This window comes from Marmota flaviventris, chromosome 6 (genome assembly GCF_047511675.1).
Source record: "Marmota flaviventris isolate mMarFla1 chromosome 6, mMarFla1.hap1, whole genome shotgun sequence".
NCBI classification, from domain to species: Eukaryota; Metazoa; Chordata; class Mammalia; order Rodentia; family Sciuridae; genus Marmota; species Marmota flaviventris.
The window spans coordinates 51,929,543-51,943,794 of NC_092503.1; the positions used below are offsets into that span (position 1 = coordinate 51,929,543).

At 45.4% G+C, this 14,252-nt stretch overlaps 1 protein-coding gene across 3 annotated transcripts in view; it reads left to right on the forward strand.

The window, feature by feature from the left end:
- Positions 1-14,252, forward strand: part of Fyn (FYN proto-oncogene, Src family tyrosine kinase) — a 207,276-nt gene that overhangs the window by 123,252 nt on the left and 69,772 nt on the right. Inside the window, exon 1 of one of the 3 annotated variants that reach the window (XM_027928302.3) lies at positions 10,857-10,928. The exons of the other annotated variants lie outside the window; for them this stretch is intronic. The gene's annotated coding sequence lies outside the window, so the exon portion shown is untranslated. Of the gene's footprint in view, positions 1-10,856; positions 10,929-14,252 lie in introns of those variants that run through there. 3 annotated transcript variants of the gene reach the window in all.

Here is a 14,252-nt window from a genome sequence, read left to right on the forward strand (position 1 = left end):
ACAAGATACTTTCAGGGGAGCCATGAGGAGCAACATGCCTCTTGTATCTCTAGGGGTGATCTTGACCATCTATCTGCACCTGCAGCATCCAGGACCTTGTCAGAAGGCAGGTTCTCTGCCTCTGCCTCAGACCTACCCAATCAGACATTCTGGAAATGCAGCCCTGAAGCTGTGTCTTCCCAGGAGAATCACATGAAGTGGTTCTCACATGGGTAAAGTTTGCAAACCACTAGCTTAGTGAAAGTCACCCTGAGCCACTTTCTTGACTGGTCTGCTAAAGAGCCAGAAGCCATATTCTAGCACCACCACCCTGACCCCTGCCAGTCTGTTCCTCAACCTCTTCACCTCTGAAAGAAGAGGTGGGATTGAATCAGCATCCTCTGGGATTTTTTTTCTCTGGCATCTTACAGTTCTAGTCTTGGGTCAGCTGATGGTAGTATTTTCTTAGTGTGACGACACTCTATAAGAAAAAAAAACAAAAGAAAAAAATTATTTAAAAGTTAATATACTATTGTTGTAGAAAATGAATATAAGAAGAAAGAAGAAACTTAGAATCATCCAGAATTTAAGTATCCAAAGAGACTTTGTGCTGCCCACTTCCAGCCTTTATTTGTATGTGAAGACACAAGTGCACAATCCTCTGTGTGTCTCTGAACATCTCACCATAGCCATTCAGCCTTCACCCTCTGAGGGTCTGCTCCATGCCAGGCATGGTTTGGGGCCTGTTGGGTGGACTGTGAGTAGACAGTCAGGCAAAGCCTCTTCTTTCATTCTTCATTTCAAAGAATGAAATAGAGCTTTCATTCTCATGGAAGGTGGTAGATAATAAACAAGAAAATAACCAAGCAAATAAGATCATTTCTGAGGGCACCAAGTGCGATGGAGTAATTAAAACAATGACATAATAGAGTGCCAGGGCAGTAGCCACTTGAGATTGGATGCCAGGAAAGCTCCTTTTCTGAGGAGGTGATATTTGAGCTATGAGACATGAGAAGGAGCCAGCTGTGTGAGTATTTTGAGGAAGGATATTTCAGGCAAAGGGAGAAGTTGGTGCAGGCGCCCTAGAGTACACTCAAGTGGTATCTAAAGGGCAGAAAGGAATCTGATATGGCTGGGAAGAAGGTAAAAAGGGGAAAACTATTAAAAAGGGGGGGAGGGGCTGGAGACATAGGCAGGGGCCAGAACAGGATGGCCAAATGATTTAGATTTATTCCAAATACATTAGGAAACCATTTGAAGCCTGAGAGTAATTTTAAAAAGGATCACTCTGTCATGTAGAGGATGGATTATACAGAGCAAGAAGGGAAACCAGAAAAGTAGTCGTATTTCCACGTAGTGTTTTGTAACTTGCATATTTCCCATTAGCATATCATGAATATATGCCACAACATCATTTTATTAGCTGCATAGGAATCAGTTCAATATCATATTTTGTTAATCCTCTGTGGGTGAGTACCTAGATTATTTCCAGTTTATCTCTTTTCATGAATAGCAGTGAAGCGAGTTTTAAATATTTGTACACATTTTTATTCTTTTCTTTGAATAGTTTCTATCAGGGGAAGTCCTTGCCCAAGAATAGCATATATTTGGAATCCATTAGTTGATTTTTATCTAATTATTTAACTGGCCATTTCCAATCACTTAACACCTTTAGCTGATGGACTTTTTTTTTCTTTTTTAAACCAAGCAGAGCCCAGAATGAGGCTAGGGAGGCACTCTCCTGGGGGCCATAATTTAAGGACACACTACAAAATTTAGTAATCAAGATAATCAATATCTTAATGCAATATTCCTTTAAATTTTACTCCCAAACAAGTTCCTCAGTCACCTCTTTGTAGTCCTGGCTCTGGTACTTTTAAATAGAAAACATAAGTCAATAAGACAGTAAGTAGTGATTTGTTCTGGATTTGATTGTTTTTTCTGATTCTGAGTACAGAATGATATCATTATTCTGTTAGTTACACATTAACACTGTGTATGTTTCCTTTATCATCTTCATTCCCAAGTCCCTAGAAAACACAGATTTGCAACAGGTTGATGGGCCTTACTTAGATCTGTGTTCTTTGGGTGCAGGATTGTTCAGGTCTGCTCTCTCCAACGTCTTCCTGTTCCCTGACCTCATCACTGATCAGGCTTAGTGGCCTGTGGGTTGTCAGTAGGAAGTCTTTGTGGCTCCTACACAAGATTCACCGCAAGTCCACTGTAGGTAGTAGTCACTACCTACTCCCACGTTCCCAACAGTGACCAGTTATTTCCTCCATTCTACTCAGGCTTTAATTCTGTGCCTTCCCAGAAAAACTGGAGAACTAAAAGTCACACAACACTTTTACTTAACTGAAAAGAGAAGTTGGTCAGAATCAAAAAGAGAAAGCTCTTCAAGTGACCAAATTGGTTTTCAGTTCTCTCTCTTGATTTCCTTCTCCATGTGTCACTCACTCCCAGCTCTTAGCCTCCACCCAGAAACTGGAAGTATTTTAGGCTTTCTTCAGCAGATAATTGAAGACAAAGACAGAACATTCTATGTCGTAGGAGCCACCGCCTCCCACTCATGACATCATGGTACCATTTTCCTTGGATAGGCAGACCTCCATCCCATGGCCGTGTAATAGCTCACATTGTTCAAGGACAGGGCAGCCTGTCCCATGACAGAGTCACAGTCCCCATTGACATGCTGGAGATTCTCCAGAGACTTCTAAGTGAATTATTTTCCCTCTGTCGCTTCTTCCTTTCCATTACTGAATCCAGTGAGCCTGTTTACAGCAAAGATATAATGTAGGTGTCCCTCAAAAAGCTCATGTTCAGAAATACATAGTGGCAAAATGATTTGATTATGAGAGCTGCAGCATCATCAGTGGATTGCTCCAGTTGACGGATTAGTAACTTGAATGGACTACTGAAGGATAACTGTAGGCAGGTGGGCGTGACTGGAGGAAGTAGGTCACTGGCGTCATGCCCTGGAGGATTATGTCTTGCCCCTGGCTTCTTGCTCATTCTTTCTGCCATGAGCTAAGCAGCTTTCTTCCACCAGGCCCTTCCACCTCAGAGTAATGCAGTTGGCCAACTATGGACTGAACCCCTGAAACTGTGAGCTCAAAATAAACTTTTACTCCTCTATGGTATTCCTATCAGGTATTTTGATCACAGCAATGAAAAATGGACTGACACAACTGTTAATCCCAAAAGCAGTATTGTCCAATTCTGGCCAGAGAGTCAGTGTTTGATCTAACTAGAAGAATCCCTTCTTCTTATCTCAGCATAGGTCAAGAGAGCCAAGTGACCTTGCTTAAAGGAGTCTAAGATGTCCCAGCATCTAGTAACTGATTAGATTTAGCAGTTCCACTGGGGAGATCCTGCAGTGAGAAGATCCTGCAATAAGGTGACCCTAGTCCTGGGGGAACAATGTTGTGGGAGAGGCCGAGGACCCTTCATGGGGCCACAGAAGTGATCACTGAGGACTCTGAATATGGCTGCCCCAAACCCACATTTTCTTTATTCCTTTTGAGTTTCCAGTTTGGTACCATACCAGGCCATGAGGACTCTGCCTAAAGTGCTAAATGATAAGGTTTTCAAAACTGTCTTTTCATGGTTTTTAAGGAAGTAATGGAGCTAAATACAGTCTTTCTGTCCTGAGATCTATTTGTTGTTCTCTGTGCTGCCCATCATTAGAGTAGGATTCTGAAAAGTCTATGTTAGCACATCAGTATTTAGGTGAAAATTAGCTTATTACATGCAGAAATGCTGTCTAATTCTAGTGCCTTAGTTACAGTGACCCTTTGATTATATAATTCAGACTGAGTTTTTAAACCAAGAGTTACACTGAAAGCTTTGTTCTTCAAAAATGATAAACAACCCTCCCTCCCCACCTTCCAACTAACACATTACAAAATGTGAGTCTCACAGAACTGTTAGGGTTCCTTTTGCAAGAAAGTTGACTCTTTCCTGAATATAAGTCAAATAAGTTAGGCAGAGCTGTTTAATTTCTCCCTTCTTCATTTTCTTTGCACTTTTTATCACAGTAATTCATTTTGCTGTCTACTCAGTTAACATAGTCCATGTTATCTCTGGTCCACACTGATTATTGGGTGGGGTGGCTGGATGCCTGTGATGGCAGACTGGCTGTCTCCTGGGTAACCAGGAAGTCACTGGGTCTCATTTGTGCTTGGAATAGAAAGCCAGCCATGGAAAAGAGAAAACTCCCAGGCTTCAGCCTGAGTCCGTCCTCACGTACACAAAATGGTAATATGTGCAGTTTGCTGAACACCTATTGTGTGGCTTGACGATGGTCTAGATGTTTTCAGTTACTGTAAACTGCATATAAAGTTGTTCTTTCCACTTTGTTTTCCATCGGAAATGGTCACGTACCAGTCACTTCCTATCAGTAATTGATAGCAGACTCCTGCAGTTGGCATAATTCACATCATACAGGGAAGAAGTCAGAACAGCATTAACCACCTACCCACAATAGAAACCCTTCCCCCTCAATCATGACTTTCTCTCCTCTGTCACCCTGGGGGAATGAGAAAGGAGGAGGAAAAAAAAAAAATGGAAGGAAACCTGTCTCCAAACTGAAGGAATAGAGCTGAAACTATTAGAAGAAAAATCACGACTACTCTTCTCCCACATCCACCCTCAAATAATGAGCCACCTGGCCAGAGCCACTCTATTTTTTTTAAAAAAAAACCAAGAGATTTTATTGGGGGGCTGCCCAAAGGGGAAGAAAAGGAGAGGCGGAGAGCAGAGAGGAAGAGAGCAGAGAGAGGAGAGAAAGAAGAGGAACAGGGCAGAGCCAGAGCCTCTCTTAAGACACTGAGCTGGGCAGGCATCAGCCAGTTCCAGCAGGACGCCAGCAACCATGGAGGCAGAGCCCTGGCAGGCTGTGGGAATGGAGCCAGCTTGTTGGAAGACAGGCTCTGCATGTCCTCCTTGAAACCCATTCCAAACTCCATTTGTATTTATATCATATCATCTCCATTTCCTCTCAACATAACTCCAGCGTCTCCCACACACGCATCTTGCCAGAACTCTGCACTTAGTTAATAATTTAAACAAAACAAATTGTCTCCACCCTCAGTACATTACTGGTGTTGAATGACAGGGCGGGTTTCAGGTGCCCAGTGGAATCTATAGAGCTTTTGACACCTTGAAGATATTTTTAAACTCAAAGAACAATCGTATCATAGTCATCGGCACTTTGCCTTAAGGATATTTCAGTTTCAAAACAGGAGGATTATGGGAACAGATAAACAGAGGGAACCTGTCTGGCCAATCCAGGCACTTCCCCGCTTGTTCTCTTAGAGATGGGGAGGGAGGGAGGGTGGAGCCATGGGTGGCAGTGAGGTTGACAGGGAGCCACCTGTACACAATTTCCCTGAACAAGAACAGAAAGAGCAGGGGCAGAGGAATCTGGGGGAACATCACATAGGAAGACAGAAAGTTCCTTTACAGGACTTAGGAAGAGGTTCACTATGTCGCTTAATCATGGTCATTTGGAAGTGTTTATTAAAGGCAGCAGGAACAGCCTATTCAGAGCAGTACCCAGTCTGAGCAGGCAATTTAGGGCTTTGTGTTGAAAAGGGAATGATATCAGTGCGACTCCAAGTGCCTCACCAGATGAGGTGGGGTTGAATGAAGGAACACACAGGCCAAACCTTGCCCAGGCAGAAAAGGAAGAGCAGGGAACGGAGAGATATTGGGCTGAGTTTTTCCAGATCCTCGGGTGTCTCTACTGAGGGATCAGCAGTCCCCAGGGATGTACCTGTCCCCATTGCACATCCCCAGTGAGCTTTCCTGTGATTGCAGCCATGGACTTTGGGGGCATCTGGCTTCGAAGACAGAGTTGAAATTATATGCTTTAAATTCCAGACCCCTACAGTGAGGTGATACCATAGCATCACCTGTGAATCTGTGAAAAATGAAGATTCTTCAGACAGCTGAGCCTCACTCTAGATCTTCAGGGTACACAGTATTCCCTGGTGAACTAGGCATGTGTGTTAATCAGCTTCTAGTCACTGGGACCAAAATACCTGACAAGGACAACTTAGAGGAATTTATTTTAGCTCATGGTTTCAGAGGTTCTGTCCATGGGTGGCTGACTCCATTGCTCTGGGCCCAAGGTAAGGCAGAACATCATGATAGAAGGGCATGGTGAAGAAGCACTGCTTCTTTCATGGCAGTCAAGAAGCAGAGAGAGCAAGGGGAAGAGGTTGCAGGGAAGATGAACTCTTCAAGGGCACACCCCAGTGACCTACCTGCTCCAGCCATGCCTATGGTTAACACCCAGTTAATCTATTCAAACTAGGACAGACTGATTAGGTTACAACTCCCCTAATCCAATCATTTCACCTTCAGACACTCTTGCATTAACACAGGAAATTTGAGGGGGACACCTCATAGCCAAGCCATAACAGCATGTTGATTCTATTCCCCCCCTTCCTTCATGGATAAATAGTCAAAATAAAGAGGAAAAATTCAAGGTCTTTATTTTAACTTAAAGAGCCAAATGTTTGAAGCACCAAAGAAATAGCGAAAAGAGTGGAAGATAAGTTTAACTAGCAAGGGTGTCAGAACAGAAAAAAATTTTAAAAGTTGAGGTATAGTAAGGAAAAGAAGTCAGAAAACAGTTTAGTGGGTTCAAAAAAAGCAGAAGTTGATATAAATAGTCTGTCGATTCCATAAGAGTTATGCGGATCCACTATTTTTAGCAATATTTTTATTTTAGCAATGGAGCCTATGTAGAAAATGCAAATCTTAAGAGAAGGAAGATGACTAGGAAATAGAAGGTTCTCAAAGGGAGTGCATCTGGGGAACGCACGTCCAGATGAATGATGAAACTGGTGGAATAGTGAACACTCAGAATATGTAGGCTGGCTATGCCCAGGACCATTTTTTCCACCCCAGGCTGATAATCATCTTGTCAAGTCAGCCTTTGTCAAAAAGAGTTATGGCAGAGCTGTTGCCTGGATTTATTCCAAGTGTGTACCATTGTTACTTGCTGAGTCAATTTGGGTTGTATTGAACCAGGACTGGCACAGAGCACAAAGCCATACTCGGGTCATCATCACCTGGAGTCTTATAAGGTAGCTCCACGGGACCACAGCATGAGTGCTCAGGGACAGACCAGTTCTGCTCAGTCAGTGCTGGGACAAAGTGCCTTTTTCTACGCAGAGCTGCTGATTGATGGCTCTTCCTAGTAGATGAGCAAGAGTTTCCATCCTCTGTACTGAACCTATATATGTAAATAGAGCTGCCATGGCTGAAAAATAGGCTGCATATTTGATGCAGAACTGAAGTATAATTGCCATGTGTTCATCACAGTAAAAATGTTCCTGTTTGACTTGACAGAGCAAACTCAGCAGTTGGGGGAGAAACACTCATCTATACCTCTAATCCCAGCCACTCCTTTAGGCTCCTCTGTGACTTCAGTCTTTTGTTGGATATTAGCCATTATGTGCTTTTTTCAGTGGGCACTGATGTCCCCCTGATGTTCTGCCTTGCAGATGTCTTATCTCTGTTGTTATCTGTCCTCGTCATGTTTAGGCAGCTGCCTACACAGCTGCACCACAAGCCTCCATCTCCCACTCCTATCAGGCCCAAAAGACCCTGAGGTTCTTTTTGTGCAAGGCCTCTCAGGTAATGTAACTCATATAGTCTGCAGACATAAAAGGTTTCAGGTCTTAATGCTCACATTCAACAAAAGCTACTTGTTTTCTAGCATCGAGGATGATTTATGAGTATGAATTATGCATGGACAGGTAGCCAGAATGGATAGAGTTGTTTGTCCAGCTTATGAAGTCCGGTCTTACCCAGATGCCTCTCCCTCCAACCACCTGGTGCAATCTCCTCCCACTCTTGGCTGCTCTGGCTCCTCATGCTCCTCCTCCCTCCTCAGTTTCAGTATGTGTCTTTCAAGACCCAGTTTCACTCCCACTTAAGACTGGATAAGTATCAGATGGGTAATGTACAAATGCTTTAGCATATCAGCACACGATTAAGAGTATAAGTCTTAGATTCTAGCCAGGTCTGAGTTAAAATCCAATTCAGCCTACCTCTGAGGCCTGAGGCAAATAACTTGACCTCCCTACACTTAATTCCTCCATCTGTAAAGTAGCACCATTGATAGAGAATATTAATAATATATAATAACCAGCTCATGAGGCTAGTGATGGAGCATAGGAAATGATTTGCATATTTCATATAGCAAAGCTACAGACTCCACAGTAAGTACTCAGTGGAAAGGACATATATCTAGTTGTTTATGATCTGGCTTCTAGGTACTTCTCAGGTTCATTTCCAGCCACTTTCACAGCAGTGCAGATAGGCTCCTATAGATCAGAGACCTACCTGTCTTCTTAACCCTTAGCACCCAGAGCCTTGTGATATACTTGGCACATTGAGTACTCCATAAGTTTGGACAGAAATCAAATGAGCCACAGGACCACTTACTGTTCTTGGAGACCACATGCTGCTCCATGTGCCCTCAGAGGTAGTATTCCTCTGCCTGCAGCATGCCCCTTCTCCGTCTGGGCCAGTGTCCAGTCATCTTTTTGATTCCTGATCTGAATGAATTAGAACCCCCTCTGTGCTCCCTCCCTGTCCTGAAACCACTGATTTACTTGCCTGTCCTCTTTTAAGTATATATAAGCAAGGCAGGGGCCACAGTTACTTGATATTATGTCGAAAGCCCTTTGACACAGGCCTGTCACTTAGAGGGGATAGAAATACATTGGCTGAATAAGGGCTAGAGGCAGGGCTGAATATAAATTAAAGATATGTGAAGAGAGACAAAACACAAAGGAAGTGAAGTAGTTGAAAACGGGTGATTTGTCACTATGGTGATTTCTTTTGTGTGTGTGTGTGTGTGTGTACTGCTGGGGATTGAACCCAGGGCCTTGTGCATGTGAGGCCAGCACTCTACAAACTGAGCTATATCCCCAGCCCCACCATGGTGATTTCTGAGTAACTTTTATGTGAGGGGTGGGGGCAAGACTCTTTATTCTTGTTATTGTTTTCTTTCTTCCTCCTCTCCAGCATCTGAGAAGGAGATCCCTGTAGCTAGCAACCCCTAGGTGAGAGCCAGAGAGAGTTGGGGCCTCTATGTGATGAGGGAGGAGGTGGGTCAAGACCAAAACTTGTCACAAGTGCCTCAGCTGGTTGAGCAGGATCACAAGTTGTTCTCCATTCTAGCAACAGGGAGGACATAGTCAGGTCTTCTGAAAACTGCAGTAAGAAAAAACACTTTAAATCACAGTGCAAAATAAAATAAAATAAAAACAGTAGGACATAGCAATGTTCAGCTCTTCTTACATCATTAAAAATCTCATATCTCGAGGCTGAGGTTGTGGCTCAGTGGTAGCATTCTTGCCTTGCATACATGGGGCACTGGGTTCAATTCTCAGCACCACAGAAATAAATAAAATAATAAGATAAAGGTATTGTATCCATCTATAACTAAAAAATAAAAATAAAAAAAGTTTCATATCTCATGGACAAGGTTCGGGCCATGACCGGGGCATTTGAACAGGGGGCATTTGAACAAATGTGACCATATGCTTAGATCTCTGCATGGCTCCTCATGTTTCCTAAGGTTCAGCTTCAGGACACTAAGAGGTGTGCTGGGCCAGCCTGCAGGCTTGGTGGTTCTGCTTGAATATGCACAGAGGGCTCTAGCTCCTTCTGGAGTGCTGGCCTTGGTATGAATGTTGGAGAGCTCCTGTTGAAGTCCATGGCTCAGCTAATGAGGAAACTGGCTCCAGAGGGTCAGGGATACACTCAGGCCACAGAGATACTCAGCAGTCATGCTCCAAAATACTACTACTTCCAGGACTTCTCTGAAATACGAGCTTGATATTCTGTATCTAATATGCCCTGGATACTTGCAGACCAACCTGTTTGGACATAGAAAATAGCTAGGAGCAGAGCATGCCTCTCAAAGATATCATGGTCTAACAGGGAGAATATATGATTGAAGTGGGTGGATTTAGATCCAGTCCCTCAGACTGGGTAAAGGCAAGTTATTTAAATTCTGTGATCCCAAGCTTCCTTAACTATGAAATACACTTGCAAGATTGCTCTGAGGATTAAATGAAAGACCCAATAGAAAATTCCAAGCAGAAAATAAGTTCCCAATGAGCGAGTTCATACTAAACTAATGTGCCTTAATCCAGGTTTAACTGTTGGTGTTAAAGTAGGTCTGTGGGAATTAGGGGTGGATGTAGAGACCCGTACCCAACAGAGTCAGCCTTTGATCTCTGGGACTTTCACGCCCTTCTTGTGTCAAGGTGCAGGCTACCTCTTACAACAAAAAAGACTCCATCACAGACACACATACACAACCCCCCAAAAACACATAGGGTATGCATCCCTGCAGCTTTCATGTGAGGGTCAAAGATTGACACTTTAGGGCGAGTGAGCAGTCGTGTTCTACAAGACCCTCCAGGGCCTTTCTGTCCTGTGACTGCACCATTCCTTAACAGAGTTGTCATCCTCAGCCTGTTTAAGCCAATTTGCCAGCACCACATCCACTTTCCAGCCCACAGGAAATGGGAAGGATAATGGAAGACACCCACTCCCACTTGAAGGATGCAGAAGTTGGATTTGTCACATCCATTCACAACCACTTGGCCAGATTTAGTGACATTGCCACACCTGGTTGCAAGAGAGTCTGAAGGTGCAGTCTTCAGCTGCACAGCTTCAGGTCTAGCTGAAACTCCATTGCTGTGGAGGGAGCAAGGATGGGTTTTGTGGGAAAACAAGCAATCTGCCACACTCCTCACTACTGCATCCTCCACAGTTTATTTTCAGTGATACGGATTCGGGTCTCAAGGTTGTCAAGGCTGTGTCCTCTCATGTTTCGGGCCCAGGGCAACCCTATCTGATGCCAGAGTCCTACAAACTTCTAGAAGAAAAGAGAAGATTGTGCTGTCTTTAAGGTGATAACTTCAAGTCTAAATATTATGCAAGACATCACTAAAAAAAAAAAAGCATTCATGTGCTTTTCTGTAAGTTTTATAAGCAATAGTGTTTACAAAATGTATGCTATTCATAAACCATCTGCTCCCTCTTTTGAATTCATTAAATTTAAAAAAATTTTTTTTTTAAACCTGACTGGATTTTAGTCAGGTTTTAAGTAGGTCATCAACAAGTGGTGTAGCCCATGTAACAGTGTTCATCCCACACAAGTAACGAGTTTGTCATCCCAAATGCTGTTTCACATGGGAAAGTGTCACTGAGGCCTTCAGGTGGCTCCACATTCTCTTCCTCTTATTTATCTCCCTCCTTTCACTTCCTCTGTGTCTTTGTGGCACAACTTGTCTTCCACAGGTGTGGATCCCTTGGGAAACCTTCACTGAGGCAGACACCCTCTCGTCCACTGACCTGGCCGGTAGTTCCTCTTTGCTCTTAGGTCCCATTAAGAGGCCACAGCATTAGAGAGGACCATGTATGTTTTCTACTGCCTGATTTATCAGCATTCCCACCCAACCACCCTTCTGAAAGCTTTGAAATTCTGAACCACTATAGGGTTGCAAATGCCAGGACTGTTGGTGTTGCATAAAGTACCAAGGTGAAGACACAGAGGCGGGGGGTGGGGGAAGAGGGTGTCATTCTTCAAAGAAAAGATGGGTCCCCTAAAAAATGGCTTCAAGTTCCAAAACAAATGACTTCATGACAAGTTCTCAGATTTTTACTGGGCTCTGACTTTATAACCAGGTAACCCATCAGTGAAAAGGGAAACCGCAGAGACCATGACACCATTCTGTGAGCTTGATGGCAAAAAAGAGAGAGAGAAAAGAAAAGGAAAGTCACTTATTCAGAGTTCATCTTTTGCTTTTAAGGAGTTGATCTTCTTGGCTAGAAATGACTTAAAGAAAAGGAATTTATCTTTCCTTGAAAGAATACGGGGTCCTCTAGCAAGGAACGTCTATGGAGACTGGAGAGATCAGAGCAGGGCTGGATAGGGAACCTCCTGGGCTTCCCCTCTCTGCATTCCCAGGGAGGGGGCCTCCGCGAAGCCTGTTCAGATGGCTGCTTTCTGCTAATGTGTTTGCTTGTGGTTGTGCCAGGTGACACTCTGATCCCTGGCCCTCGGCCAGTTCTGCCACAACTGTTCCTGAAACAAGCACAGCCCAGAAAGCCAGACTCTGCCTCTGTGACCCAGATGTGATGCTGACTTTCCTCTCTTTGCTGGTTCACGAATAGAAGCCCACGTTTTTGTTTTGTTTTCCTGTGGCTGACTTCAGAGAACAGGGACAATGAGGGTGGAAAAGGTCTTGACTGAACACCAACATTAGGAAGAAATGTTTCTATCAAACCTTTCAGGTTCCTGAAGAATTGCAGGTCATGGAAACCCATTCTCTTGTCCTCTGGCCTGCTGGCATTGCCCCAAGTTTTAGGGCAAAAGTCAAAGCATCAAAATGCCAAGCTGAATGTTCCAGCAGGAAAGGGCAAAGGCAGCAAGCATGAGAACAAGTCCCCTGCCTCTACCATGAACTGGAGTCCAAAGAGCAAGAGGGCTTTGCTCCCTCCTTACACCTTCCTAGAGCTGGGCCATGGCCTAGAGCTCAGACCTCGCTCACAGAGGCCTTGCTTAGCTTCCAGGTTGACTTGCATGAACACTGCCATTCTGAGTTTGGTGTGTTCCCTCCCCCAGGTCCCTAGGACTTGAGACCCAAAGCTTCTCAAAAACCCACTAATCCAGCCACCCCCGCTGCTAGTTCTGTTATCCGAAATTCTGATTCTGCACTCAGCACCTGCAGGGGCCTCCGTATGTGGCTTTGCTTTACCTCTGTCCTTAATTAGATTTTTCAACTGTTCATCTGTGTGTGCTCACAACCTGCTACCTGCTCTGCCCCTACTGCCCACTTGAGAAGAGGTCCAGAAAACACACTTAGAAGTCTCACACCTTCCAGAAGGAGAAGGTCCCTCTTAACAGGTTATGGAATCAATCACTCTTCCTTAACTTTTTAGCCCACAAAGTATACATCACCAATGTATGGTTGTTTCAGCTTACACATAAATTCAATCAGGAACCAAAACTAAAGGGGGAGAGCCGCCCCCTCCCCCTGCGCCGGCAAGGTAGAGGGAACTGTGACCACCCACAGAGCAGGCCCAGTGGCCTGCTGAGGGGCAGATCCGCCCCCCCAACCCCCGCGCCTGCCAGGTAGGCGGAACTGTGACCACCAACAGAAAAGGCCCAGTGGCCCGCGGCGGGACAGAGCTTCCAATCACTCCTGCAAGGTAGGCGGGCCTGCGACCCACCGGCAGAAGAGGAGCAGCGGCCTGCTGAGAGGCAGAGCCACCCCCTGCCCCTGCGCCGGCAAGGTAGACAGAACTGTGACCACCCACAGAGCAGGCCCAGCGGCCTGCTGAGGGGCAGAGCCGCCCCCCACCCCCCGCGCCTGCCAGGTAGGCGGAACTGTGACCACCGACAGAAAAGGCCCAGTGGCCCGCGGAGGGGCAGAGCTTCCAATCACTCCTGCAAGGTAGGCGGGCCTGCGACCCACCGGCAGAAGAGGAGCAGCGGCCTGCTGAGAGGCAGAGCCGCCCCCTCCCCCCGCGCCTGCAAGGTAGACGGAACTGTGACCACCATCAGAACAGGCCAGACCTGCAACCGACAGACAGAACAGGCCCAGTGGCCTGAGGAAGGGTAGAGCCGCCGCCCCCCCCCGCGCCTGCAAGGTAGGCGGACCTGTGACCCACTGGCAGAACAGCCCCAGAAGCCTGCAGAGGGGCAGTGCCGCTGCCTGCGCCTGCAAAGTAGGCAGAACTGCGACCACCGACAGAACAAGCCTAGCGGCCCGCAGAGGGACAGAGCCGCCGCCCGCGCCTGCAAGGTAGGCGGACCTGCTACCGACCGGCAGAGCAGGCCCAGCGGCCTGCCGGCGTGGTAGGCACATTGCCCCAATTGGAGGAGGGACAGAGCCGCCGCCCGCGCCTGTGAGAGAGACTTTGCAACTATGCAAGACCAATATAAATATATAGGGGGAAAATTCAATAGCACAACAGTTTCACCAAGTAAAAAGGAACGCGAACAGTATGAAGAGACAAGGAAAGAAAGGACCACAAGCAATGCAGGCCAACTCAACGTTAGAAGAGGTAATAGCTGCAGCAGATGGAATGTCAGATAAAGAATTCAGGATATACATGCTTCAGATGATCTGGAGTCTCAAGGAAGACATCAGACAGCAAAATCAGACAATGAAAGATCACTTCAACAATGAATTACATAAACAAATCCAAGAAGCAAAAGATCAACT